At 43.0% G+C, this 10,609-nt stretch overlaps 1 long non-coding RNA gene across 3 annotated transcripts; it reads left to right on the top strand.

Annotated features, from left to right (window-relative positions):
• Window positions 1–3,655: 3,655 nt before the first annotated feature.
• LOC122552451 lies at window positions 3,656–10,355 on the top strand. Of its 3 annotated transcripts, XR_006312402.1 has the most exons (5): window positions 3,656–3,732; window positions 3,837–3,959; window positions 6,022–6,081; window positions 7,269–8,529; window positions 8,850–10,355. It is a non-coding gene; the product is annotated as an uncharacterized LOC122552451 (long non-coding RNA). The 3 variants fall into 3 exon arrangements; XR_006312403.1 differs by lacking the exon at window positions 8,850–10,355 and having other exon boundaries at window positions 7,269–8,561; XR_006312404.1 differs by lacking the exons at window positions 3,656–3,732; window positions 3,837–3,959 and adding an exon at window positions 5,663–5,722.
• Window positions 10,356–10,609: the final 254 nt, after the last annotated feature.

Below are 10,609 nucleotides of genomic sequence, written 5' to 3'. Positions count from 1 at the left end.
GGATCAGTCGAGACTATATTCACTGGAGTTTAGAACAATGAGGGAATGAAGCATGTTTCTGATGACCAGGGGATCCAGAATCAGAGGTTACAGTCTAAAGAAATGGAGTAGACCGTTTAAGACTCAGATAAGGAGACATTTCTTCACCCAAGGGAGTGGTTGAGGCCAGACAAACTCAATGTTTTCGAGAAGGCGTCAGATATAGTTCTTAGGGCTAAAGGAATCAAGGGGTGGAAAGTGGGAACAGGGTATTGAGTTGGATGATCCAGGCGTGGAAGGGCTAGATGGCCTACTCCTGCTCCTATTTTCTGTGTTTTTATGTTTCAGGAGTTATCTGTCGCATCCCTACACCAATCTGATTTGAATTGGTAAATGCAACAAATCCCAAGACATGTACTGGGATCTTTCAAATTGAATGCCATGCACATAGAGTCATAGATTTGTACAGCACAGAAACAGACCCTTCGGCCTAACCCATCCATGCCGACCAGATATCCTAACCTAATCTAGTGCCATTTGCCAGCACTTGGCCCATATCCTTCCAAAACCCTTCCTATTCATATACCCATCCATATGCCTTTTAAATGCTGTAATTGTACCAGCCTCCACCACTTCCTCTGGCAGCTCATTCCATACACATACCACCCTCTGCATGAAAAGGTTACCCCTTAGGTCTCTTTTATATCTTCCCCCTCTCACCCTAAACCTATGCCCTCTAGTTTTGGACTCCCCCACCCCAGGGAAAAGATCTTGTCTATTTAACCTTTCCATGCTCCTCATGAGTTTATAAACCTCTATAAGGTCACCCCTCAGCCTCCAACACTTCAGGGAAAATAGTCTCAGTCTATTCAGCCTCACCCCATAGCACAAACCCTCCAATTCTGGCAACATCCTTGTAAAACGTTTCTGAACCCTTCCAAGTTTCACAACATCATATACCGTGTGAACTGTGGGGGGCATGGGGAGGAGGGGGGCCAGTGGTCAGCTATATTCGCTCTTGCCCCTGAGCGACTGGAGACACTGAAAAGTTGTGTGAGACTGGGGACATAGACTTGAATTGCACCAGGACAGATGGTGAAATTTGAATTCAATAAAAATCTGCAATTTAAATGGTGACCATGTCGCCATTTTGTAAAAACCCATCTGGTTCACGAAAGCTCTCTGGGGAAGGGAATCTGCCATCCTTTCCCAGTATGGCCTACACATGACTCCAGACCCACTGCAATGTGGTTGATGCTTATCTGGGAAATTAGGGATGGGCAATAAATGCTGGCCTAGTTAATGATGCTCTCATCCTGTGAATGAATGAACAAAAAAATCCCACCCCCACCCCACTCCATTGAAATTGACCTTATAAGTACGTTGCATTAATCTGAACTAGCATTGAGCAGAAGTTCCAACAACATACAGAAAGGTTACAGTTGTATGACAGCATCCCTAGTTTGTGTTTCTTACATGATATTTTGCAGTTCAGTGGGCTGTGGGTTCAAGTCCCACGACAGTGACTGACCACAAATTCCAGGTTCTCGCTCCAGTGCTTGAAGAAGGCTTGGCCTTTATTTTTTCACATGCTGGGGCTATCCAACAATTGTTGCCCATTCCTATAAGCATCCTTGAGATGGAGGTGCTGGTGAGATGTTAAACCAAGGCCCCATCTGATATCTCAGGTGGATGTAAAAGATCTCTTGGCCACATATGAGACAGACACTGGATTTCTCCCTTGCATCCTGAGTAATTTTCATCCCTGCAACCAGCATCATTTATCCAAGCAAGAAAAAGCATGAACTCATTGGTGACGTATGATCTTGCTATATACAAATTGGTAGCGGATTCAAACAGAGTGCCCACTTTGTAAAACAGTTCACTGGCTGAAAAATGCTCTGAGATGTTGTGAATTGAGGCAAATTCTGCCTTTGATCAAGTTGTCCTAATAATGAAATGGAAGAGTTCAAATGACCCAGATCATTGTGAGTTGAAAAATGACTGGACTTTCAGCATCTTCTCTGCTTCCAAACTCCACCTTGCCAATGGTGTTAATCTAACCAACATTGCTGTTGCTTATTTGATTTTTAAAGGCACACCTCTAATTGACACATTGCTTCATCAGCACATGGTTGTTGAACATTCGTAGAGTCTAGGAGTGCCTCAGCGCACCAAGCAGAACTGTGGGTGGGGAAAAGATTAGCAAATAACAAAACCAAAAGCAACGTCAATTATTCGAACGCTGTAGGTGGTTCAACCAGAATGACGACAGAAGTGCTTTGTGGGTGGATAGAGGTGACGGGACTTGTGTTCCTCGGGGTAAGGCAATGGAACACATTTCCACGGCTATGTCAACATGAAGAACAGGCCAGGCACAGCACTGAGTCTGAAGTAAATGGGGTTACTTTAGGCAACTATATTGTTAATAGAAAGGTTGGGAATACGAATCAGAAATTGAGATACAAGGTTCCTGAAGCAGTTCTCTGTCCAAAGGTAGAATGTTATGGGGAATAACCAGGTAAATGTTAAAAATCACACAACACCAGGTTACCGTCCAAAAGGTTTATTTGGAAGTACGAGCTTTCAGAGCGCTGCTCCTTCATCAGGTAGTTGTGGAGCAGGATCAAAGGACACAGATTTTATAGCAAAAGATCACAGTCTTATACAGCTAATGCAATATATTGAACAAACCTAGATTGCTGTTCATTCATCTTTTAGAATGGGTTGCAGGTTTCAATTCATTAATATGTAAATCCCAGAACTTCTTTGAAGTCACAGCCCCAACGTAAAGTTTTATTTAAAAAAAAGGTGCCATCTCAGTTCAGACCGAGCAAGACTTAACAGCATTCTAGGTTTGTTCAATATATTGCATCAGTGTATGGCACTATGATCTTTTGCTGTAAAGTCTGTATCCTATGATCCTGCTCCACTAATTACCTGATGAAGGAGCAGCGCTTCGAAAGCTTGTACTTCCAAATAAACCTGCTGGACTATAACCTGATGTCATGTGATTTTTAACTTTGTCTGCCCCAGTCCAACAGCGGCACCTCCACATCACAAGTAAAATGTGATCTTGGTGGAGACTAAGGGTGAGTGAAATCGCATCGATCTCCTATTATACTCCCGAATGTGTTGCATAACCGACCTTGAATTCCAATCTGGCCCGATTTCAAAGCCATGTGCTGACCATATTCCTGATAACAGCCCTGGCCAGGCAAGCCAAGTTTCACGATAGACTTGTCAAATAAAGCACCCCCCCTCCTTTGTGATTCATCCTCTGACACCCAACCCATACTCAGCAGCCTCCAGCCTGGCCCGTGGCTCAACCCCAAAAATTGCAGGTTCAAGTCCCAACTCAGAGACCTGAGCATGATCTCTCGTCTTACCCATCAATGCATTACTGAGAGAGTGCTGCACAGTTGGACGCACAGGCAAGACTTTCAATTCTCCCTCTGCCCACATGGGTGGATGTAAAACATCCTGCTGAATTATTTTGCTGAAAAGCAGCCGGTTTATGACGGGTCTGTCTTTGGCCCTGAAACAATATCCTGATACATTAGTTATCACATTACCTTTTGTGGGAGTTTGCTGTGTGTACATTGGCTGCTACAGTTCCTACATTCCAACGGTGAGTACACATCAGAACGTACTGGATTGGCCCTCAGTTGCTTTGGAAATTGCTAAAATTACGGAGGCTGGTCTATTTTTGTAATTTTCTGTTAAGATTTCTACACATGGATCAAGACTCTGGTTTGTAAATATAACTATTTAAATGTACTTTAAAAACCACCCTTTGGTTTCTCGAACAATTACAGGATTACAATGTTGATGAAATTAGTCTACTTCTTTCCTAGGTGTTGGAGTTTGAAACATTAGTAAACGAGGAATGTGGGCGTTGCCGGCTAGGCCAGTATGTGTTGCCCATCCCTAACTGCCCTTGAGAAGGTGCCTTATTAAACCATTACTGATGATATATTGTAAGTACACCCAAAAGTTTTTTGATGCAGCAACAGTAGAGGAACATTGATGTAGTTCCAAGTCAGGATGGCCTGCGGCTTGGAAGCAAATGTGCAGTGGGGTGGTACTCCCACACTTCTGCTGCTTTTGTCCTTTGGAGTGGTAGTGGTCAAGAGTTTGCAAGGTGCTGTTAAACCAGCCATGGTGAATTTTTCCAGTGCATCTTGTCGTTGGTACACATTTTTAACAATTTATTCACGGGATGAGGGCATCTCTGTCTAAGCCAGCATTTATTGCCCATTCCTGATTTCCCAGAGGGCAGTTAAGAATCAACCATATTGCCATGGGCCTGAAGTCACATGTAGGCCTGACCAGGTAAAGATGGCAGTTTCTTCCTTAAAGGACACTGGTGGACATATATATGATACAAGGGTGCTTTGTGCTCAAGGAACAGACTGATGCAATAACCGTGGTTAGAGTGACAGCCATAAAGTAACACTCTTGATTTTAATTCTGGTTGGGTGTTGGGTAGGGAGGTGTAGTCTGTGTTAGAAACTCACCCCCTACTCCAGGAGCAAGGTTATTTTAATTTAGCAGGTCAGGCAGCATCTGAGAAGCAGGAAAATCAACGTTTCAGGCCGGACCCCTTGATCAGGAATCAGGCTCTGGGCCGAAATGTCGATTTTTCCTGCTCCTCAGATGCTGCCTGACCTGCTGTGCTTTTCCAGCAACACACTCTCAACTCTGATCTCCAGCATCTGCAGACCTCACTGTCTCCTATTTTAATTTAGGACACGCAACCACCGATATGCTCAAAAATACATTTTAAGGAGCACTTTACGGGAGGCAAGCGAGGTGGGGAGGTTCAGGGAGGTCAAAGTCTCGGTAATCTGAAGGGTTCATCCAATGATGGTAGGGGAAAGAGCATTGGAAATATGTAAGAAGAACGGCTCTCAAGAGTTCTTCAGAAGAGCATTAGTATTTTCAAGGTGCTCCCTAGTCACTTTTTTTCCCAGGCAAGATGCTGCAGAAATTAAAATTGATGAAATTGAGTCTGTGACAGGATGGCATGCAAACACAGCAGCTTAACCAGACCAAAACGCTTCTCTCCATCTTCTGCTCACTACCTTCCTCCGTCTGCGTGTTACAGAGGGAGTTTGAATAGTTTCTGTATTAGAGAAGGGGCCACAAATGGTATGAAATGGATGCTATTGTAGATCAGAGAGTGTTACAGTAAGGGGTGTTTGGGGACTGTACTTGTATAGTTTCTATATTAGTGAGGAGCTAAAGACAAACCTTATATCAGCGAGTGTTATGCTAAAGAGATACAATACTGCTAAATGTGTGTCAAAGTGATAGCATTGTCTGTTGGTAAAACATCAATGACCTTGTTATACCACAACAAGAATATACTCATAAGAATAATAACAAGAAAGTACTGGAAACTGAAATAAAAACTAAAAATGCTGGAAATGCTCAGAAGGTCAGTCAGAATGCGAAGAAGACAAAGGCAGGCTAGTGTTTTGAGCATGAAACACTTACTAGAAGTTCACATAATCAAAACGTCATTTCAAGGGATTAAAAAGAGCACTTTGAGAGCTAAAAATAAGAATTTCTCAGATTATCATGTCCCTCATAATCAGCCTAAAGCCTTTGCACATGATTAATTAATGAGAGTTGTGCAGATTGGAGACGGGAAGGTTAAAGGTTAGGCAGTCATATGACAAAATCTCATGACAAAATACATAGAGCCAGAGTTGACAACCTAATCAAGGACACCCTGGTTAGTAAAGGCCTATAGATAAATTCTAATGTAGATATAACAACATTGGGGTATTCAGCAGATATTGAGATTAAATCATAGAACAATGTAAAGCAGTATGAGGCTATTCATCCTTGAATGCCTGTGTCAGGCCTGAATGATCAGTTCCACTCCTCAAAGCCCTGCAAATATTTATTTATCAAATATTTATCCCATTCCCTTTAGAAAGTTACCATTGAACCTGCTACCCCTGCTCCTTCATGCAGTATTTTCCAGATCACAACAACTCATTGTTTTTTCATATCTTTTGCCATTCACAGATATATCGTCAGAGGAAATTGAGATGGAAGCTCTGGATTTCCCCCTCCCACCTCACCAGGGTAAGCAGGTAATGGCACTCTCTGTGTAGGTGCCAGGGAATTCCCAGAGAGAGAAAATCTCAACAGATACCTGGTATAATGAGTCCGCTCTCTTTGTTTCTGGTCTGTGTCACGGACTCATAGTGCCGAACAGCACGGAAACAGACCCTTCGGTCCAATTCATATCATGCCAACCAGATAGCCTAAATTAATTGAATCAGATTTGCCAGCATTTGGCCCATATCCCTCCAAACCCTTTCTATTCAAGTACATTGTAATTGTACTCGCCTCCACCACTTCCTCTGGCAGCTCATTCCATACACACATCACCTTCTGTGCGAAAATATTGCCCCTTAGGTTCCTTTTAAATCTTTCCCCTCTTACCTCAGACCTGTGCCCTCTAGTTTTTGGACTTCCCTATCCTGGGGAAAAGACCTTGGCTATTCACCCTATCCATTGCCACTCATGATTTTATAAATCTCTTTAAGGGCACCCCTCAGCCTCTGACACTCCAAGGAAAATAGCCCCCACCCTATTCAGCCTCTCCCTATAGCTCAAACCCTCCAGTCCCAGCAACATCCTTGTAAATCTTTTCTGCACCCTTTCAAGTTGAGTAACATCCTTCCTATAGCAGGGAGATCAGAACTGAACACAGTATTCCAAAAGTGGCCTAATCAATGTCCTGTACAGCCACAACAAGAAATCCCAATTACTATACTCAATGCACTGACCAAAAAAGGCAAGCATACTAAATGCCTTCTTCACTACCTGCAACTCTATTTTCAAGGAACTGTGAACCTTTACCCCAAGGTCCCTTTGTTTGGCAACACTCCCCAGAACCTTGCTATTATGGATACAATTCCCGCCCTGGTTTGCCTTTCCAAAATGCAACACCTCATATTTATCTAAATTAAATGCTATCCGCCTCTCCTCGGCCCATCAGCCCACCTGATCAAGTTCCAGTTGTGCCAGTGGAACACAAACACCTCACATGCAGAGCAGCAGTAAAGCTCCTCTATTGGCCTGTCTCGGTTTACAATCGAGAGGTCTATCTCACCTCACTTATTATTGTGCTAAATCTATCTCTCAAAATTCTACTCTCAACACTAATGGTTTGGAAAAATGAACAGGAGGCGAAAATAAGTTTCTCAGGATGTGCAGCATCTTTGGCAAAGCTGATATTTATTTTCCATACTCACACTCCTCAGGAAGGCGGTGATGAGCTGCATTCATTTGACCCACTGCAGTCCGTGTGACGTACGGATACTCAGAGTATGGCAGCCGGAATTTTGACCCAGCAACGATGAAGAAACAGCAATGCGTTTCCAAATTCACGTAGTGTGTAACCTGGAGATGACTGTGTTCCCTCACATCTCCTGCCTTTGATCTTCTAGATAGTAAAAGTTACAAATTAGTACTCCTTTCTGAGCTAAAGCCAGTTGTGCCAATCCGGCCTACACCAATGGACACTTTATTCTGGGGATTCCTGCTTTGCTTTTCTCCATGCTTATATCAATGAACAATCGGAAGACTTCAGAACTTAAATTTAACTTTACAGAAGTCACACAATTTCTGAAAGGAACAACACCCACCATTCGTATAGTTCCCTTAATGTAGTAGATCAAAGGAACAACCATCAAACAAAATTTGACAGTGAGACACGTAAGAAATATTAGGCAAGATGACCAAAAGCTTGGTCAAAGAAGTAGGTTTTAAGTAGTGCAACAAGAGCTGACCAATAGCTGTGAGCTTCATTTCACTTAATGAGGATGGTATAAAGTTAATAAACTAGGGTCATGTGGTACAGTGGTAGTGTCCCTGCCTGTGAGGTAGGAAGTCCAGGTTCCTGTACCAGGAGTGTGCAATAATATCTCTGAACAGGTTGTTTTGAAAATATCTAAAGTAAATTAATTGCAACATATCTGAAACATGTTGCTTAGTGCGGATGAATAGCCTCTGCACTTTCCATCACCCTATCTTGAGTAACTGATGCGTGGTTAAAGAAGTTGCTTAATGTGACCCAGTTAGATGCTTTGGCCAGGAGTTTCCGTGACAAGTTGTCTTTTGTTGCTTGAGGCTTTAAGTTTGCTCAATGCAGTGTTATTCTCAGAAACCTTCACATGAAACAGATGGGGCAGCTGTCAAGTCTTTATTTTAGGGCAAGGCTGGGAGATATGTAAGTGAAATCAAATTATAACACAAACCTTCACTTATTCTCTTGCAAGGAATAGCAGATCAGTATTTATTACAGGGCACAGAAACTTCTGAATCTATATAGTAAAAGCAAAGTTGATAAAGTTGCCATCGTCCCATAGGATCATAGGCTGCTCTCTCCTTAGCAAGAGACAAATGATGGTGGTTTAACCTAAGGGTCATTATGCTTCAGGTGAGGGATGAGGTTGAGAAGGCAGGACCTATATGGTTATCATCGTTATAGGCTGTGCAACCCAAAACCTGACCACTCGATTGGTAAGACTTGATGGAGGTGTATAAAATCAGGGATAGATAAAAGGAAATGTACCCACTGGCTGAAGGGTCGACAAGGGCCATAGGTCTGCATGAGACTCTCCCTCCCATCTTCATCTCCTTCCATAAACAGAACGTGCTCTCTTCCCTTGTTGTTTTATCTAGCTTCCCCTTTAAATTGCATTTACATTATTTGTCTCAAATGAGGAAGCATGTGAAAGCTTTGGAAATGATTTATTTCCAAAACTGATTGCAGGGATGAGGGATTACAGTGATGTGAATAAACAGGAGAGGATGTGATTGTTCTCCATAGGGTAGAGAAGGTAAGACTTGATGGAGGTGTATAAAATCAGGGATGATTTACATAGAATAGATAAAAGGAAATGTACCCACTGGCTGAAGGGTCGACAAGGGCCATAGGTGACTGGCAAAATAAACAGTAGTGACAGGAGGGAAAATATTTTTAATCAATGAGTCGTAAGGATTTGGAATGCACTTCCTGATAAGGTTCAATCACAACCTTTAACAGAAAATTGGATAAATATTTGAAAAGCCAACACGGACTTAATGAGTCGAATGGCCTCCTTCTGTGCTACACTATTCTAATTATGCTTTCCACCTTATCTGGCTAACAAAGTTTCCGTAGGACACCAAATCCGATTTGTACATGATGTGCTTGTATCTATAGCCCCTACAGTTCTGGAATCCCCCTTTCTCCCATGGTAGCAAACAACCTCTTGAAGCCAACCCAATCAGAACCTTTGAGGATCTCCAATGGGTGATACTCAGTCTTCACTTTTCTGGATAAAAGCAATCCCATTCAGTTTATCCTCATGGGAATAACCTAATTGTGCACCTGAGTACATATTGTTTGCAACCCTTGTCATGCATGTCTATCATTTTTTAAATAGGAATTACAAGTACTCCACTTGTGATCCAATTAATATCTTACAAGAATGAGAAGCCTTATGGTAGTCCTTCTTTATATGATTGCAATTTGTTGGCCTTGTCAGTACAATAGGACAGTGCATTCCAAGATCTTTTCCTAGTGTGACCCCTGCATCAAGACTGGGTGCGAGGCCAGAGTGAACACTTGGAGTTTTGAGAGAGGGTTGGTTGAGGAGTCAGATGGAGGTTTCAGCTGTTGGATGGAGGGGCTTCATTTGTTGACAAGTAGGGGGAAAAAAGAGGAGTTGAGTATGTTGGGGAGGGGTGGGGGACTGGGTACAAGGTGTTGAAAAAGCAGATTTTCTACACTCAGAAAGAGCCACTACCCATTTATGAGCTTGTTTCTGCACTAGCCATGGGACGTCAGGAGAAGTCCATTAGGCCACATCCACCAACTAAACAAAGAGGATTGAAAGGGGGTTTGCAGCTGCAAGGAGTTAGTCCTCAGTCCATGGCTGCCATTGCTTAGGGTTCTTCGGGTGCAGTGGTACTGTCCCCATCTCTGATCCAAGAAGCCTGGGTTCAAGGCCCAGCTACTGCAGAGGTGTGTAATAACATGGCTGAACAGGTTGTTCAAGAAACTATCTAACTGCCATTGATATCCATGACTCTTGTTACCCAAATGGGGTTTGCGAGTCACAATTTGGGAACAGGAGGGCTATGGTTAGTAACTGTGGCCAGGCATAATCCAGAAGGTTTAAGTACACAGCTGCATACTCATAACACTGCACTCCCATCATAGAACCTTTCTTTCCTATCTGTAAGTCAACTAATGAATGGAAGTGCTGAAAAATAAACACAGGAATTTAAACACAGATGATTGGCACGGTGGTTAGCACTGCTACCTCACAGCACAGGGACCCAGGTTCGATCCCTGTCTCGGGTGGCTGTCTGTGTGGAGTTTGCACAGTCTCCCTGTGTCTGTGTGGGTTTCCTCTGGGTGCTCCTGTTTCCTCCCACAATCCAATGATGTGCAAGTTAGGTGGATTAGCCATGGGAATTACAGGGATGGGGTAGTTCTGGGTGGGACACTGTTTGGGGGTCAGTGTGGACAGAATGGCCTGCTTCCACATTGTAGTGATTCTATAATTTTTATGCCGTTATGAATTTTCTTATGGGTTTGCTCTTAACAGTG

Source organism: Chiloscyllium plagiosum, chromosome 8 (assembly GCF_004010195.1).
Source record: "Chiloscyllium plagiosum isolate BGI_BamShark_2017 chromosome 8, ASM401019v2, whole genome shotgun sequence".
Taxonomy (NCBI): Eukaryota; Metazoa; Chordata; class Chondrichthyes; order Orectolobiformes; family Hemiscylliidae; genus Chiloscyllium; species Chiloscyllium plagiosum.
Note: the sequence above shows the minus strand (reverse complement) of the source record. Positions and strands in the feature narration are given on the sequence as shown.